This window comes from Acinonyx jubatus, chromosome C1 (assembly GCF_027475565.1).
Source record: "Acinonyx jubatus isolate Ajub_Pintada_27869175 chromosome C1, VMU_Ajub_asm_v1.0, whole genome shotgun sequence".
Lineage (NCBI taxonomy): Eukaryota > Metazoa > Chordata > Mammalia > Carnivora > Felidae > Acinonyx > Acinonyx jubatus.
The window spans coordinates 209,793,769-209,812,580 of record NC_069381.1 but is presented as its reverse complement, the minus strand read 5'-3'; the positions used below and the strand labels follow the sequence as shown (position 1 = coordinate 209,812,580).

Here is an 18,812-nt window from a genome sequence, read left to right as displayed (position 1 = left end):
TGGGATGCTTCTGGAAATGAAAATTCCTAGCGCCACCCTGATCTTACTGAACACCATGGCAGCACGATGCCCAGAAACTGATTTAAACAAACTCCCCGGATGACTTTTATGCACACTCGAGTTTAAGAACCACTGCTCTACTTTATGCAGAAACTAGACAAAACTTCAGCCATTCTTGAGGATTGCTTCTTAATTTCCATAGAATAGGGCTCTAGGACCTACAAGCTGATCGAATAAGGGGAAGGCTATGGGATTTGTCTGGAAGACGAAATTGCAGTGTTAGCATCCTAGTTTGGCTTAGACTGGATGAAGTCTGGAGAGGAGGTTAGCTGAGGCAGATAACAGAGCGGATGGATCTAAAAGCCCCAGGCTACCCGCTCGTGCCGCCACTACCCAGCTGGACGACTGGCGGCCCCTTCCAAGTTCGGTCCACTGCAGCACAGATCAGAGACTACTTGCGGGAAGCGGCTGGGCCCGTCCTCGGTTTGTCCAGGAGGCCGCCTCGGGCCCACGCCAGAGTAAGAGCCCAGGACGGCCGACCAGAAGTGGGGGCGTTCGGCAGCGGCTGCCAAGCTGGCTTTCCTCTGGGGCGAGGGCTCCGCAGAGCTTCGGCCCTCGGGCCCCGCCACTGCTCCTTTCCGCCCGGGGATGGCAGCCTCCAGGGCGGCCCGGCCGCGTCGGAGGAGGCGCTTACCTGCTGCACGGCCGCTGCCGCCCGCGCCAAACCCGCTCCGCCGCCACTTCTCCAGCTGTCGCCCAGGCAACCGGCGCCGCCAGTTCGACGTCACGTGGGGACGGTGCAGCCAATCACGGGACGCAGCCGGCGCGGAGCATCCTGGGAGGAAAGGCGGGCGATTCGGGAGCTGGGGCTCTGAGGCCTCCCGGCAGCGGAAGTGAAGCGGGATTTCGCGGCGCGGTGGCCGCTGCGTGAGGCTCGCTGTGGGGTGGCTTCCCCTGTCCTCCTCTCCACGACTTCCCGTTCGTTCATGTCCACGATGCTTGGCGCTCTGCCCGGCTCTGGGGATGAACCGACTGGGCTCAATACCTAACTTCAAGGAGCTCGTTGTATCCCGGGAAAAACAAAACCGGCCAGAGAATACAATACAGAGTGGTGTTCGTGGAAAAACAGGTGTTACTCCCGTTCGCAGGAGCGACTCAGAGTTACCTTGGAACCAAAAATGTCGCCCCAAATCTGCCTACGCTTCACCCTTCCACCCCGCTGCAGCACTTTCTGGGAATTTTAAGAAACTTCCCCCGCCCCGTGTGAAATTTTGGTTTTCAAAAATAGAACAGCGCAAATCCTCCCTCTCCTTGCACGTGGTGCTTCGGAGCTCAAGTTAAACAGCACTGAAAGAGCACCTGCCAGTCTCCAGCTCAGCTGGAGGGTGGGGAGGTGGCTGGAGACATGACCTTCCAGGCACTGAGGCTCTGTAGTGGGAGTCTTCGTGTTTCCACCTCATGCTTCCAAAAAGACGGTCAAGGCCAGAGTCAGGGAAGAGTCATGGAGAAGGTTAGGTGAGCTTTATTTTAAAGAAGCCCTAAGATGGTCTGTGGCTCTGGGATCTGCTCTTCTGGGATCTGAGATTGCCTTCAAAGAAAAGCTATATTTGGCAGGAAGAAAAATCCTGTCCATGTAGTATGTATTGAAAATAAATGTCAGGATGCCTGGGTGGTTCAGTGGGTTAAGCTTCTGACATCGGCTCAGGTCATGATCTCACGGCTTGTAAGTTCCAGCTGAGTTGGGCTGTGCTGACAGCTCAGAGCCTGGAGTTTGCTTCGGATTCTGTGTCTCCCTCTCTCTGTGCCTCTCCCTTGCTCATGCTGTCTCTGTCTCTCAATAAACATTAAAAAAAATTTTTTTTAATGAAAAAAAAAAATCTCCCATTCACAATAAGTTAACATTTGTCAGTTCACTGTGTGCCAAAGGTCGTCAGACAAAATACGGAACACTTAAAATTTTTTTAGACGTTTTTTATTTTTATTTTTATTTTTATTTTTGAGACAGAGAGAGGCAGAGCATGAGCAGGGGAGGGGCAGAGAGAGAGGGGGACAGAATCTGAGGCAGGCTCCAGGCTCTGAGCTGTCAGCACAGAGCCCGACGCGGGGCTCGAACTCACGAACTGTGAGATCATGACCTGAGCCAAAGTTGGACACTCAACTGACCGACCCACCCAGGCGCCCCTAGAACACTTAAATTTTAAATTTGGATTTCAGGTAAGTTTTTAATATAAGTATATCCCAACTGTTGGTTTATTTTATTGTATATACAGGACATTATATTGGCCTGTATTTTTATTTGCTAAATATGACAACCCCATGTGTGCCCAGCATTGTGCTAAGTGAATTACATAAATTAATTCACACCACATCCATGAGATGGATATTTTCAGAATTTTATAGATTAATGTTGTACTTATACCTAAGTTAACGATGTCTGATCTGGGGTGCTTTCTATTGCAGTAAGCTAAATCATATCAGTCTCTTTGTCCAAGTTTTGTCTTTGACAAGATAAATAACAGGAGGTACAGAGAGGTTAAGAACTCAGAGTTCGCACAGCAGGGGAGTGGTGGAACCGGACCAAATCTAGGTCCTTGTGCCTTTGAACCCTCGGCTCTTAGCTACAATAAATACCACTCCTGTTTTGCATTTGCCTTCTGGGTGCATTTGCCTGACTTCAGGATTATGGTCATTGTGGTGGCTATTATCTCTGTCTGCCCATCACCTCTGTCCCTCCTGGTAATACACCTGACCACGGGGTTGGTCACACAGCTGGGAATGGACTAATCTTACCCTGCATCTCTGACCATGGTGATTGGCCCAGGATGGGCATGTGATTCAAGCTAAGCCAATGAGAGTCTTTCCGAGGCATTTTTCTGTTGAATTGTGTTCAGGTTATTGTAAAATGAGATTCCAGGGTAGCCTTATAACCATGTCCTTTGTCACATAAAAAAGTCTGAGAAAATGAAGCTGTCACCCAGAGAGATGCAAAGAGAAGATGCTGGGGTTGTCAAATCCCTGGGTCCAGACTCTGAGTTCCATAGAGCTGTTCTCGTTCTTACAGCAGCTCCAGCAGCCCTCCAGTCAACCAAATAGTCTTCTATTCAGACGGATTCAAGTTGGGTTTCTGTCACTTGCAACCCAAAGAATCCTATTGTAGACATAATTTCTGTATATGTCATATCAACTCAAAGTGCCTTCAACAAGGGGATTTGTTATTAATTAAAAATGTCAGGTTAATTTTCTTACAATAAAACCAGAGGTAGCTTCTTACCATCATCTCAAGTTGTCAAGGATCTAGGTTGGTTTCTGACTTGTACCTTTGTGATTGTGGGTGATACCAGAACAAGCAGATATGACTTGAAACAGTAGATAAATTGCTATCATTCTTTATACTTTAAGAATTCCTTCAATCCCTTGAACACTTGTGTGATACAAGCACTAAATTGGAAAAAAAAATGTCAATGTGATATGTCCTGGTATGAGTACAAAGGATATTTTTGTCACAAAGGCAAACTGCTTCCATCTGAAGTGTCATCTGGGCAGTGCCCATGTTGACTCTGTATATCCATGAGTTCAGAGCAGTACAGTAAACCAGTGCCTCCCCTTCCCAGTTCTTAGGCCTACCAATACATCCCACAATGACTTTCTGGTGCCTGGATGGCTCAGTTGACTAAGTGTCTGACTCTTGATCTTGGCTCCAGTTATGATCTCACAGTTCGTAGGACTGAGCCCTACGTTGGGCTCTGTGCTGACAGTATGGAGCCTGCTTGGGATTCCCTCTCTCCCTATCTCTCTGCCTCTCCCCTGCTCATGCTCTCTTTCAAAATAAATGAAATGAAATGAAATGAAATGAATCTGTATAAACCCATCACTCCAATTCTAGGATTATCAAAATGTTGCTGCTGGGAAAAACTCAACCCCAAATTCAATTCTTGGAATATGCACAATACTTCAGGGGAGCTAACCAAGCTTTCCCTGAAAATAAAAGGGACTGGCTGAGTTCTGCATTCAAGGGACAAATCTGAGCCATCTGCAGCCCTTCTATGGACCTTAGCCCTTGAACACCTTGGGGGTGGGAGGCCATGCATCTCTGTGCCATGCTACACAGTTCTTTTTTTTTTCCAGTTTCAAACATTTTAATTTTTTATTGAATTATAATTGGCATACAATATTATATTAGTTTCAGTGCACAAGAGAGTGATTCGATATTTTTATACATTACAAAATGCTCATCACAATAGGTCTAGTTACCATCTGTCATTATACAAAGTTATCACAATATTAAAAAAAATTTTTTTAAGTACTCTCTATATCCAACATGGGGCTTGAACTCACGACGCTGAGATAAACAGTTGCATGTTCTACCAACTGAACCAGCCAAGAGCCCCCAAATTATTACAATATTATTGATTATATTCTCTATGATGTACATTGCATCCCTGTTATTTATTTTATAACTGGAAGTTTGCACCTCTTAATTCCCTTCATTTATTTGGCCCATCCCCCCACTTCCCTCCCCTCTGGAAACCACCAGTTTGTTCTCTGTATCTCTGAGTTTGTTTCTGTTTTGTTCTGTTTCTTCATTTGTTTTTGCTTTTTAGATTTCACATATAAGTGAAATCATGTGGCATTTGTCTTCCTTTGTCTGACTTATTTTATTTTGCATAATACCCTCCAGGTCCATCCATGTTGTCGCAAATGTCAAGATTTCATTCCTTTTTATAGCTGAGTAATATTCCATTGAATATATGTATATACCACATCTTATCCATTCATTTGTCTGTGAACACTTAGGTTGCTCCCATATCTTGGCAATTACGTACGGGTACATATATCTTTTTGAATTAGTGTTTTCATTTCTTCAGATAGATACCCAAAAGTAGAATTGCTGAATCACATGATAGTTCTGTTTCCAATTTTGGGGGGAACCTCCAACATATGGTTTTCCATGATGGCTGCACGAATGTACATTCCCACCAACAGTGCACTTGGGTTCCCTTTTTTCCTTGCCAACACTTGTTATTTCTTATCTCTTTGATAATAACCATTCTGATAGGTGTGAGGTGGTATCTCATTGCGGTTTTGATTCGCATTTCCCTGATGTTTAGTGATGTGGAGCATCTTTTCCCGTGCCTGTTGACCATCTTGTATGTCTTCTTTGGAAAAATGCCTCTTCAGGTCCTCTGCCCATTTTTTAATAGGGTTTGCCTTTTTGTTATTCCGTTGTCTGAGTCCTTTACATATCTTGGATATCCACCCCTTATCAAGTTTGTAAGTATCTTCTCCCATTCAGTAAGTTGCTTTTTGGTTTTATTAGTATTTTCTTTTGCTGTGCAAAAGCTTTTTAGCTTGATGTAGTCCCATTTGTTTATTTTCTTTTTCTTTTGTTGCCGTTGCTGGAGAAAGCAGATCCAAAAGTGACACAGCTCTAAAATGAAGTCATCTTTGCAGCTGTCGCAGGCAACTTCCTGGCCTCTCTCTCTACTGAAGGGCAAATAGCTGAAACCACACACAGAGGAACTGTGTCAAAACCCCCGAAGAGAATGAATTGGATGAGAGGGTGAAGCCACCTAAATTAAGCCCTTCAGGCTGACCCACTCAGACAAACCTGGCAATCAGCTGGATTGAGTTTATCTCGGAGCTCCAACAGGGGGAGTTCAGACCAAGAGCATGTTTCTGAGAAAGCACAGGGCCTGGATCTAATCAGCAGGTTGGAGGAGGAACGTACTGAAATACCAAGCGCAAATCAAAAGATGGACTACTGCCAACCCACTGCCTGGGCAAAAAAAAAAAAAAAAAAAAAAAAAAAAAAAAAAAAAGTCCTTCCAGGAAAGTTGGGTTTTGTCACTGTCCAAAAGTCATGATGTATGGGGGATTCAGATACATCTGTCTTCCTAGCTCAGAGTCCATGCAGAGGTGGAGGCACTGGATTTTGGTCCGCAAGGGTTGCTTGATTTCGTGGAAAGAGAGCATACCCAAGTGGGAATACACATCCCCATCCCCTAAGGGAGTTATCAGTGAGCAGGAAAGCAGGGGAGTCCTGACAGTGGGTGAGGCCGGAGTCTTGGAGTCCCGAGTGCCAGGTTTCCTTGCCCTATCCCAGAGGTGTGAGTTACATCATAGTCCCCAACTGTCATGTGGACTTGATGAAGCTGGCAAAAAGACGCAGGCTATTTGGACTTCCAGAGGGGCATCTGGGTGGCTCAGTTGGTGAAGCGTCCCACTTTGGCTCAGGTCACGACGTCATGGTTGGTGGGTTCGAGCCCCGCATTGGGCTCTGTGCTGACGGCTTGGAGCCTGGGGCCTGCTTTGGATTCTATGTCTCCCTCTCTTCTCTACCCCTTGCCCACTCACACTCTGTCTCTCTTTGTCAAAAATAAACATAAAAAAAATTTTTTTTAATGGACTTGCAGAAGAGCAAATCTGGGACAAGATCTTTTTTTTTTTTTTTTTTTTTGAGTAGGCTCTATACCCAACACGGGTCTTGAACTCACAACCCCGAGATCAAGAGTCATATGCTCTACCAACTGAGCCAGTCAGGTGCCCCATGGAAGCAAGATCTTTTCAAAGCAAGTGTACATCTGCAAGAGGCTGGTGGGACTCACAGCAGCTGGTGTTCATAGATACAGACGCTTAAGGTTCTCAGGAATATCGCCAGCTTCTAAGCAAGCTTAAAAATGCACGCTGCACGGCATGTGATGTGAGCACAGAGCAGTAAATGCTAAAGTGACCGCATCTGGGTGGTTTCCCGGCTGTTGACACATCTCGAGAACCAGCAAGACAAGGCACACACAGAATGTCTTTAGTCTTGTGGCTGTCCCTGGCGTTTGGATGGGATGTGCAGGAGTTCTTGTGAGCCACTAAGCACGCCCTGACCTCCTCTTGCCTTAGCCTAAACACCAGTGCTTTCCCTTGTGACTGTTGCTCTCCTGGTGAGACCTCCATACAGACCAGAAAGGAGTGTGAGACGGCGATAACTGAGCTACAAGAAAAAATAGTTGATTCATCTTCATAAAAGGCATAATTCCTGATGATGGAAAGTGCACACAGTCACATTAAATCTCCCTTTTTACCCTTCTCCTCATCATTAGCGAATGATCCATGAGCTCAGCTGAACCTGAGGTCAAGGGCAGGAGGTAGAACTTCTGTCTGGCCCTGGGACCAAAAGCCTTTCGCTGCTAACAGACATACGAAGCCAAAAGTGAAACTACGGGCGGTGAGGGGAGAATGTGTATGGACTGGCCACTGGCTTTCGAAGCGCGGTCCCCAGAGTGGCCTCAGCAGCGTCACCTGGGAACCTGTTGGACGTGCACCTTCTCTGGCCCCACCCACACCTGCTGACTGCGGAGCTGCGGGCGGTGGGCGCCGCGAAGGGGCTGGGACGGCGCTGGAGCGCAGGGGCAGCGGGGAGAGCGCGCGAGGCCAGCCCCGCGGACAGAGCGGGCTGGGGGGGGGGGTGCGGGAGCCGGGGCTGCGGGGGGTAGACCCCCAGCCGACGGTCAGCTCAGGGAAGGATGGGGTCAGCCGGGGCCCTGGGGTAGAGCAGCAGGGCAGCGGCCGTCCCACCCCGACCTGGGCCTGGGCGGGGCGGAAATCTGGCTCCTGCCAGGCCCCAGGCGCAGCCCCTCCGCCCCACCCTCGGGCGGTCACTTCCAGGAACCCGGACTCCGGCTGTGCCAGCGCAGCGGTCGGGCGCGCAGAGGTTCCCAGAAATCGCGCGCGCTCTGGAGTGGGGACCGGGCCGCCCGGGCATCGCTGCTTTCCTCCCATCAGTCGCCCGGGCCGCCCTCCCGTCGCCGCCCCCTCCCCCGCCCCGGCCCCGGGCCCCCATGCGGGCTCCCCGCTCGCTGCAAGCTCTCCCCCTTTGGCGGGACCGCCTCGCTTTCCCTCCTGCCTCAACTTGAGGAACCCCTCTCAAAACAGCTTAAGCCAGCGGCACCAGGCTGGCGCAGTCGGTAGAGCAATGCGACACTTCTTGGGGTCATGAGTTTGAGCCCCATGTTGGGTGGCCTTACTTTAAAAAATAAGTTAAAAAAAAAAAAATATATATATATATATATATATGTATAAACCCAGCTTAAGCCAAAGGATCTTTGCTGGCTCCCGTCAGCGGGAAGTCAGAGGAGGAGCCCCCCTCGCTCAAAGCTGGAAGGAGGACTCCCGCCCCGCCTTTAGCTCTGCGCTTGACGCTCTTCTCTGGACTCTGCCTTTGGCTCTGCGTGGGAGTGACTGGAAGTCAGTTCTGTCTATGGCTAGGCCCCAAATGGGTGGCCTGCACAGAGCTAAGCCCCAGGGCAGGGCTCTCCCTGGAGTCTGGGGGCCCTGAGTGTCTGATTCCAGTCCTTCCAGGGTGGCTACGCGCGGCCCTTGGCTTTCTAAAACATCTCTGTGTGTATCGGGTAAGGGCTCCTTTGCTGAGCGTGTTCATGCTGATCGCTTGACTTGCAAGGACGACTCTGGGCTCACACAGGCTCACACAGGCTGGGCAGTGGTGGCTCCATCCCTGGGGCCTTGGAAATCCCCATCAAGGAGGAGAGGTGGGGTTGGGGGGCACAGACACATGCCCCGGCCTCCAGCTCTGGGACCCCCTCCCCCCTCTTACTGTAAGTCAGGGCAGCGGCCTGGTTCTCTGACTCCAGGCTGGACCAGGTTCCAGGAGGACCTGCCAAGATCCTGGGGGGAGGTGCCAAAGTCGGCAGAGATTTGGAGTAACGAGCTTGGTAGCAGCATCTTGTCTGGGCTCAGAGGTTTCTGCTAAACAGAGTTAAGTCACCCCTTGCCCTGAGTATTTGCAGCCTCTAGGGGCGAAATAGCTGTCCAGGAAAAGTGATAGGAACTGTGTCCATCCCTTCGGGCTCAGGCAAATATGGCCCAACTGAGGGCCTGGGCAGAGCCAACAGGGGAAGCTCCAGGGACACTGGTGCAAACAGAAGGGGCGTCGTCGTCAAATACTGCAACAGCCTGAGGCCTGGACGGCCGCTCTCTGGGCCCCTCGGCGTCCCAGCCGTCGACACTAACACGTCAAGACTGTGCTCCCCGCTTGGTGACACTTGGCGGCCGCCTTCCAGTTCCACCAGCTGCAGGATACGGTGGGCCCCAGCTCCGACAGGTGCTGTTAAAGCAGAGTCCCAGAGCTCTCTGGGACTGCTGAACAGGGGCTCTGGAGTCAACAGGACCACATGAAAAACACACAGAGAGTGAAAGAAGTCCATGGTGGGGGTGGGGGGACCTCCTGCTGCCAAGGGACCCTGCAATCCATCGCCTTTGTACACCCGGATGGGCTGGGGAAGGCTGTGCCCCTTGGACGCAGCTGCTTCCTTCCCCGTGGCCTACTGGCTGGTGATGGGGCGGGGGGGGGGGGGGGGGATGCTCTGAGTCTGGACGCTTCCCTTGCTGGGCCGTGAAGTGGTGACTTCCGACCAACCACGGCCAGGCTGGAAAGATGACACAGTCTCGTTTGTATGGAGAGGCAGGAAATTTCTCCAGATATTCTGATAGGCTGCGCCCTGGACTTGTTTGGAAGAAATACTTGGCTAAGTCCTTCGGGCTGAGGGTGGGGTGAGGAGCAGACGGGAGTCCGGGGTCTTCGTGTTCCGCCTTCCCAGGAGTCCGGGTGCTGGCCCCAGGGCCTTTGCCTCTGAGCGCTGAGGTGGCTGTGGGCTGTGCCAGACGAGGGGGAGCTGGCACTGACCTGAAGTGCCCTGACAAAGAAGGGGATTGGAGCTGGGGGGGGGATGGGGGGGGGTAGAGCCAGTGGGGAGCCACTCTGGGAAACCACGGTGGGGCTAGATCCGTCAGCAGGGGGTTTGGGGGCCAGAAACATCTAATGGAGGGAGTAGCATGAGCAATATTGGGCCCAATTACCCTTCTCCCCTTTCTCCACAGTAATAAAAGCAACCATTTTTAACCGGCCACATGCTGCTGGGTGATTCAACGGTGGCCAAGGGGATGAAAGCAGAGACTGCATCCAACATCCGGGATGCGTCCGTCAGGGGAAAGTTGTGTCTTCTTTGTTTTCTTCCTCCTTTCTCCTTCCTGCCGCTGGAAACGCAGATGGGTTGTTTGAAGTGCAGGTACCACGTGGGACCTCAAGGTGACCTTGGGGAAGGAGTCCATACATGGTAGCCCTATTGGTTTGGTGGGGCCACCAGAACAAATGATCGCAAACTGGGCGGCTTAAAGCGACGGAAGCATATTCTTTCTCTCGGAAGCGTGTTCTCTCACAGTTCCGGAAGCCAGAAGTCTGAAATCAAGGTGCAGGCGGGGTCGGTTCCTTCTGGAAACTTTCTCCCAGCCTTTGGTGGTTGTGGGCCATCCTCCGCTTGTAGATGCTTCCCTGGCTGCGTCTCATCACGTGGCCTTCCCTCTGCTTCTGTGTCTCTGTGTGTCCTCCTCTCTTCCCATAAGGACGCCGCTGGGTTGAAGGCCTCCCCCTATTCCTGTCTGACTTCCTCCTGGTTACCTGCAAGGATCGTATTTGCAAATAAGGTTACATTCTGAGGTTCTGGGTGGACGTGAACCCTGTGGGGACTCTATTCTGCCCAGTACACAGCACCACAAGGTGGAGGGCGCTTGCATCCCTGACACTGAGGCACACCAGGCCAGGCTGCTCTAAATGCCTACAGACGTGATGAACAGAGGGAAGCAAACCTCTACCTTATTTAAGCTGCTATCACTTTGATTGTCCAGGGAGATCTGTGGTCACTTCTAACTCATGCGAATATAGCCCCTCAGAACCCCTCATGCCATCTACACATTTCTCTTGGGGGCATTCATGAGTGGGGCGCTTGAAAGGAAGCTGAGTTCTCTTTATAATTGGGCACAGGGTGAAAACCCGAGACAGCCTGAGGAGGAGAGGCAGCTGACATCCGCCCGGATGATGTGTCTACCGAGAAGCACTTCCTGCGCTGAGCACTCTGATTTGGGAGCACTGAGGAGGGAGACAAGCATCCAGGGGGTAGGTCCAGGGGGTGGCATCTGGGGAGGGGTTGTCTTGGGAGCTGGGAGCATCAGGAGGCTGTCACTGCTCAAGGACCCAGCTCTGTCTCTGCTGCCCACCCCAGTCCACACGGCCCCACAATGTTCCTTGACCTTCTCCATACGTAACCCTGGGGGAGACATAGATTCAAGGCCCTGTCCTGAGAGCCAGTGGGCAGCTGGTGCTTCCCTGCCTGTCTGGTCGCACAGACCAGCTTGCCTGGACGTGAGTGGGCCCACGCAGCCCATCCACTGCACTCTACCTCGAGCAGGTGCCAGAGCATTGTCCCGGGCCAGCTCTGTACCTGAGCTAGAAGAATGGAACTCTGACCCTGCCTGTCTTGTCTGTCTTGACCTAAGGTCAAGGCATACCTAGAGGTGGTCCAGCAAAGACCCACAGATCCCTATATCTCTGGTGGCCACAGGACTAGGCTTAGGGCAGCATCTTTGGGGGAGCTTAGCAGGAGGTGGAGGGAAGGGTGGCCCGGCTGACTGCTGGAACAGAGACTCACTTTGACATGATCTGGACTTGGGCTTCCACACACAGTAGGACTGGGCAGGGAGGCACAGAATGAGCTGCGATGAATCATCACCCTGTCCTGTGCCTCTGTCTCCCCCTTGAGCCTTCCCACGAGATCCCTTCCTGGAGGAACCTACCAAAAGGCTGGTAAATAAACATTTTTGGTTCCAAGAACAGCTGGGGAGGGAGGTGCAAGGGTAGCTCCTTCTCAGCCTTCTCCCTGGAGCGAGCCTGGAAGTGCCGAGGGGGGGGCTGGGGTCTGGGGGGGTGGCCCTCCCTCTGGGAAGGCGGGGGTGCTGGCTGACCCACCACTGAATCCAGGGGTACTCTGGAATGGCGGTGTAGTATGGTGTCACTGCCCTGCAGTGTCTAGGCCTTGGTCTGGACCCCAAAGCCCCTCGAGTCTATGCTGTCCAGGCCTTTGGGAGGCCAGGTCTCAGGCCAGGCCAGCTGCGACCACACAACTTCCTGAGCAGGCCTTTTGCCATGTCCACTCACGGCACCAAACCCAGAACACAGGTCCGGGGAAGGAGCCAAGATGGGGACAGATTTCCTTCCCCCCAACCCCCACCCCCACCCCCCCCCACCATCTTGGCCCCAAGAGCCCTCAGGATTCTGGTCTGTCCTGACTCACATTTTCTAGAACATCTGTGTCATAGAAATGTGTGTGCGCCTCTCTGGCAATGTTCTTTACTTGCACTTGGAGGTCTGCCTTGCTCTGGATTCTCTAATCGGGGGCTCCTGGGGCCGGAACCACAGTGGAGCCCAAGCTCCGGGTGAGGCCCTGTCCTGGGAGGCTGCCTGGCCCCCGGCCCTCCATAGCCCCCACTCCCTCCCTCCGGGAAGCTGTGAGAGCCACGGGCGCCAGCCAGAAGAGCCCATTCATTTTCTCTGCCTGCTCAGCCTTCACATGTCCTTTTAGGGTAGAGCCTGCCGACGACGCAGCCAGCGGAGGCCAGGCTGCTGGGAGGAACAGACGGGGAGGCCTCAGAGGGGCTCCCCACGGAGGATGCCTAGCTGCCCTGGGTGGTGAGTCTCCAACTTCCCAGACGTCCTTGTTAGCCTCAAGTTTTGTAACGTCCTCCTTCCTATCCTAAAATGAAATTCCCAGGTAGTTTTTTTTTAAATTTTTTTTTTAACGTTTATTTATTTTTGAGACAGAGAGAGACAGAGCATGAACGGGGGAGGAGCAGAGAGAGAGGGAGACACAGAATCGGAAGCAGGCTCCAGGCTCTGGGCCATCAGCCCCGAGCCCGACGCGGGGCTGGAACTCACGGACCGTGAGATTGTGACCTGAGCTGAAGTCGGACATTCAACCGACTGAGCCACCCAGGTGCCCTGAAATTCCCAGGTAATTTAACCTGTTTGCCCACATGGCTTTAAAATAATCATTATAATGCCCTAACTGTAATAAAAAGAAGAAATCAAAGGAAAGCGATTTGTAAAAACCAAACCTATTTCCGCATGTAAGCACTTGGGCCGGTTACACCAGTCTGATGCTTGTGGCCTTCAGGCAGCCAGCGCCCTGTGGCTGGCGCACATGTGCCGTGGTAGCAACTTGGGTCCCCGGTGCTGTGGCCATTTTCGACGCGAGTTTTCAACATGATGAGCAGCTCTCGGTAAAGGTCTGAAGCGAACCAAGACCAGTGTCACCGCAGCCACGCTCTTCAACAGTCCGGTGTGCCAGGCTCCCCCCCAGGCGTGCCGCTTGCGTTCCCCAGACATCGTGGAAATGCCCCCAGTCACCCCAAAATGCCCCCACCAATGTGTGAAATGCCTCCCTCCTCGGGGCAGCTGCGCCCCTTGTCTGAAAACCACTGCTTCGGGCCCTGGGAGTGGTGGGCATAGGAATGTGAATTGACCAAGTCCAGCTAAAGACATGGCCGTGGCAAGAGCAAGTCGCCTCTGGAAGTACTCTTTTGGTATCAGATGCCCCCAATTCAACTCCAAGCGGCTGGCGTTTTGCTTAAGCGCAGCATTTTGCTGCTCACGGCGTTTCAAAGTCTGGAAGTCGAGGCACAGAGCTGCCTCTTGGCTCGGCGTCCTCTGGGTTGGCATCACATCCAGGCCACATCGGAAACGGAAGAGAGGGGGTGGTTCCCAGTAGCCGGAACAGGTGTCCCGGGGTGGGGGCTTATCGGCCGGGGTCGGCCTGACGGGAGTCGTTGGTTCCTCGCTGATGCAATACCCAAGACCTGTGGCTGGAGGGTGCTGACCGGTGCCTGAGCGGAGCCAGCAAGCGGCCCCTTTCCTCGGGGAGAAATGAAGATACAGATGCCAGTTAGCAGAGGGAATGGACCTGGTGGCTGGACTGCACAGGTTATAGCAGTTCTCTGGAGAAAGGGCGATGTGTGAGTGAATGAGCTTCCTGGGTCCTCTCCAAAGTGGTACAGAAGTAGGGGCTGAACCCAGTCGTTTATGGACCTGACCTCCGCAGTTTGGTTTGTTCCCGCTAGCTTCTGCTCAGACGCAGTGCTCTTCCATATTCCTTGTTTGTGGCGGCTCCACCACCACAGCCTGGCTGTGTTGAAGCAGAGGCTTGGGAATACGAAGGGACCCGGCATGGCTTACCTGTCCCCATGCGGGCCTAGATCAGGGCCCTTGAAGACTCCAGGCACTAAAAAGATGATGGTGCTTCCACTTAACGCCCTTCCTTGCTCCCATTAAAAATAAACACATTTCTTTTCTTAAATTTTTTAATGTTTATTTATTATTGAGAGACAGAGCGAGACAGAGCACGAGCAGGGGAGGGGCAGACAGAGGAGGAGACACAGAATCCGAAGCGGGCTCCGGGCTCCGAGCTGTCGGCACAGGGCCCGACGCGGGGCTCGAACCCACCAACTGCGAGATCGTGACCTGAGCCGGAGTCGGACGCCCAACCGACTGAGCCACCCAGGCGCCCCAAAATAAAACATTTCTAAGGCACAAAATAAATGTAAGGAAGTCTAGCAACTTGTTAATTTTTCCCATCAAGACCGTTTCGACTACAAATATATGTTGATCAAATTATTTTCAGAAGAATGGAATTATTTCGTCCTGGGCCCTGCGATGCTGGCTCCAGCATGCGTGTGGCCTGCTGATGGCAGATCTGGTGCTGCCGTCCTCCCCCGCCCCTGAGCGTGACCCTCTTGCCTTCCCCTGGCTGCTGGCCGAGGTGTGACCGCGCTGACTGCTCACGGTTCCTTTTAGAGCACTCGAGAGAGGGGAGGCTGTGTTCAGGCCACTGTGGGGCCGGCCCGAGGCCTGGGGAATCCGGGGCCAGGACCCCCCGGATGGCGTCTACTCCCGGGCGCCATCGGGGAATGCCGCGTCACGACGAGCCGCAGTCTCAGGCTGGGGCCACAGCGGGGCACCTCCCAGGGAAAGTGGGCATCGTGGCCTCTGGGCTCCTCAGCATGCCCATCACAGGGCGCTAGGAAAGACGGCAAAGAGGCATCTCGTAAAGTGGGGTGCTGCCAGAGTTAGACAAATCCCAAGTCCTTTTTGATGGCGAGTCGCAATCGCAGGGGCGTGTCTAGGAGAGCCTGGAGACGGAGGCCGGTGGGCCCGGGCCGCGTATCGCTTGTACCACAAAGACAGACTCCTCCAAGGGACCGCTGCAGGACGGCACTCCCACTCCTGCCGCTTGGCCGTCAGTTTGGTTTCTGAGGACCTTTCCTTTGGTGAGGACATCCTGTCTCCAGGTGCGCTCACACTGTCTCAGTCGTGAGGTCCTGCATTACCCCCGGAGACACCCCTCTCCTCGGGTGGGCCTTTGCTGAAGGCCACGCTGTTGGAGGGCTCCCCGCTCTCCCCAGATCCACACCCCATCGAGGTGGCAAGGGGACACTGGTCTTGTGGAGGCGGTTTTGTATAGGACGGCGTTTCCCGGCGTGGCCTCGGGTCCATCTGCGTCACGATCATCTGAGCGGGAGCTAAACTTGCTGGATTTCCGAGTTGGACTCCAGATATGCTGAGTCACTGCCATCGTGACTAAAATATACGCAAAAGCAAAAGCAATAAAAAAGATTTTGTAGTCACACAGATCTGGCTCTGAGCTCCCGTCTCACAACTTACGACGCGCCCTTACCCTCTCTGAGCCCCGTTTCCTGGGGTAGAACTATTTACCTCACGATAGAATTGGGAGGATTAAAAATGTCAATGCGAGGGGCACCTGGGTGGCTCAGTGTCTGACTCCTGATGTTCAGGTCATGATCTCATGGTTTGTGAGATCAAGCCCCAAGTCGGGGTCTGCACCGACAGCACAGAGCTCGCTTGGGATTCTCTCTCTCTCCTTCTCTCTCTGCTCCTTTCTCACTCCTGCATGCTCTCTCTCAAAATAAATAAGCACACACGGGAGCAAAATACAGGCTTGTCGCTATCTGTCCCTCCATCCGTCTGTCCATCCGTTCCTCTATGTAATACTTACTGAGTGTCTGCAGTGAACCAGGAACCGCTCTAGGCGCCAAGAATACGGCAAAACCATCTCAAACAAGCTCCTTGTCCTCATGAAGTTTATATGCTAATCACGTGTAAGTCAGAATCACCAGACTCCCCAAGCTAACGCAATTATTTAATCTGAAACCAATAGGCTTTATTTATCAAACATTGTGACAGGGACTTTGGGGGATACTTTGATGCTTGCCCTTCAGGAGCTTATTTATAGACTGGCTTGTTAACAGACATCCTACACAGGAAACCATGGAAGAACAATGAATCGCCTTGCTAACCGTGTGTCGTACATGCCCGAGAGGGGCTTGGAGGAGAGACTGATTCCTGGGGCTGGCAGTGAGGTAAGTGAATAGCCCTTCCTCTCACCCTGAAGGCTTCTAATCTAAGAACAAAGAAAGGAATTTGCTTAGGGACCCGTCACCCCCCCCTCCGCCCCCCTTATTTTGGACAGGCTAGTTTATACCCCTCATAAGCGAAAGCCTTTGATGCTTGCGAACCTCTTAATCTTTAGAACATGAATCAGGGCTTCTGAGAGATCATGGCACAGGAGTCAGAGGCTGCTCACACCAGGTCCTGGGAATATGACTTAATGGGAAACTCTGTCTCTTCAACTCTTCGCCAAGTCCCAGCTGTATGTAATGCCTGAGATCTTGGAAAGTAATTATCTCCCGGATGCAAATAAATAACCCACTGATTTGGAAAACACTGAGTGCATGCACCAAAGGAGCTGCCCAGACCCCAGCAAACAGATGGGAAATGCCCATCAGTAGTGGGCTGTGTTGTAGAGGCTCTGGGGATTAGAAAAATACTACTTTTGGAAGACCCACAGATGGCCAACAGACACACGAAAAGATGCTCAACATCACTGATCACCGAGGAAATACAATCAAAACTACAGTGAGCTATCACCTCCCACGTGTCAGAATGGCTAAAATCAACGCAAGAAACAACAGGTGTTGGCAAGGATGTGAAAGGGGAACCCTCGTGCACTGGTGGGAGTGCGAACTGTTGCAGCCACTCCAGAGAAATAGTATGGAGTTTCCTCAAAAAGTTAAAAATAGAACTACCCTACAATCCAGCAAATGCACTACTATTTAACCAAAGGATACAGAAATACTGATTCAAAGGGATATATGCACGCTGATGTTTAGGGCAGCGTTATCTACCATAGCCAAATTACGGAAACAGCCCAAGTGTTCACTGACTGATGAAATGATGTAAGATAGACACACACACACACACACACACACACACACAAACACACACACACACATTATATATATGTATATATATAATGGAATATCACAGCCATTAAAAAGAATGAAATCTTGCCATTTGCGACGATGTAGATGGGGCTAGAGAGTATTGTGCTAAGCGAAATAAGTCCGTCAAAGATACCATCAAATACCATGATTTCACTTATATGTAGAATTTCAGAAACAAAACAAACAAGCAAAGGGAGAAAAGAGAGGGGCAGACCAAGAAACAGACTCTTAACTATAGAAAACAAACTGATGCTTACTAGAGGGGAGGTGGGTGGGGGAATGGGGATTAGGAGGGCACTTGTGATCATTACCGGATGTTGTAGGGAAGTGTTGAATCACTACATTGTACACCTGAAACTAATATTACACTGTATGTTAACTGGAATTTAAATAAAAACTTAAAGAAAGAGAGAACAATGAAATAAAATACTGCTTTTGTTGACAACCCCTTTCTAGAAAGGTGTCCTGGCTTAGGAGTGTGGCAGACACAAACTAGGAGCAGAGTCTGGACATAGGATAAGCAAAGAAGTAGCTATTTGCCATTTGTCTGTTGCCCCTTTGGATCAAACAAGGCCAGAAAATTAACAGGCCAGAGACCGACCAGCTTAATGGAAAGATGAACTGGAGACACAACTGTACAAATGGCTCTTGATGTTGAACAGGTCCCGTCACTGTTATGAGCGTCCTCATGTGTAAAATGAAGGGTGAGACCATACCGTTATTCAGCTAAAATTTAGTTAAGGCCTACTTAAGTACTAGGCTCTTTAATAAAGAAGATCTTGCTTTTTGAGGAAAACGTGCTCGCAGCCACAGCGGAGCTTTGGAGGCCCGGCTCCTGCTCCTGTCTCACTGCTGTTGGCTGTCGCCGAGGAACAAGTCGGTCAGGAAGCCGCGAGGCAGCCGTGGCTTTTAAAGCCACCGGGAAGACACCTGTGGAACCGGAGGTGGCGATTCAGCAAATTAGAATTACTCTAACCAGCCGCAACGTACAATCTTTGGAGAAGGTATGTGCTGACCTGATCAGAGGCACCAAGGAAAAGAATCTCAAAGTGAAAGGACCAGTTCAGATGCCTACCAAGACTCTGAGAATCACTACAAGAAAAACTCCTTGCGGTGAAGGTTCTAAGACTTGGGATCGTTTTCAGATGAGGATCCATTAGCGAGTCATTGATTTGCACCATCCTTCTGAGATTGTTAAACAGATTACTTGCATCAGTATTGAGCCAGGAGTTAACGTTGAGGTTACCACTGCAGATGCTTAAGTCAGCCTTTTTAATAAATTGATTATCAGTTTGAAAAAAAAAAAGATCTCAAGGTAAATGCGTCTATATCCTAGGGGGTCATGAGGAATGAGTATATGAAACACATGTGATTCCCAGTAGTGTCGGGCACATACTAAGGATGTAATAATTAGCCATTATCATTTAATCCCTGTAACAACCTTGAGGTGAACATTATTTCTTTTGTACAAATGAGAAAACCACCAAGGGACAAGATCAGGATATGAACCAGTCTGAGGCCAGAGTCCACGATTTTCCCATTACGTAGTTTGGCTTGGAAGGGCCCCTGTGGCTTTTAATCGTAAAAAAGGAAAGGGTAGAAAAGGAATTTGAACTTTA

General features: G+C 51.2%; 1 protein-coding gene, 1 long non-coding RNA gene and 1 pseudogene across 9 annotated transcripts in view; 2 read left to right on the top strand and 1 right to left on the bottom strand.

Annotated features, from left to right (window-relative positions):
* ARMC9 (armadillo repeat containing 9) overlaps nt 1–833 on the bottom strand; it is a 147,671-nt gene extending 146,838 nt beyond the window's left edge. For all 8 annotated transcript variants that reach the window (XM_027048067.2, XM_027048050.2, XM_027048059.2 and 5 more), the window contains exon 1: nt 695–833. The gene's annotated coding sequence lies outside the window, so the exon portion shown is untranslated. The remainder of the gene's footprint in view (nt 1–694) is intronic.
* On the top strand, nt 832–12,739 carry LOC113596112 (uncharacterized). The gene is made up of 3 exons (XR_008295608.1): nt 832–1,510; nt 10,826–10,957; nt 11,525–12,739. It is a non-coding gene; the product is annotated as an uncharacterized LOC113596112 (long non-coding RNA).
* Nucleotides 12,740–17,834: 5,095 nt separating this feature from the next.
* On the top strand, nt 17,835–18,470 carry LOC128311891 (40S ribosomal protein S20-like; annotated as a pseudogene).
* Nucleotides 18,471–18,812: the final 342 nt, after the last annotated feature.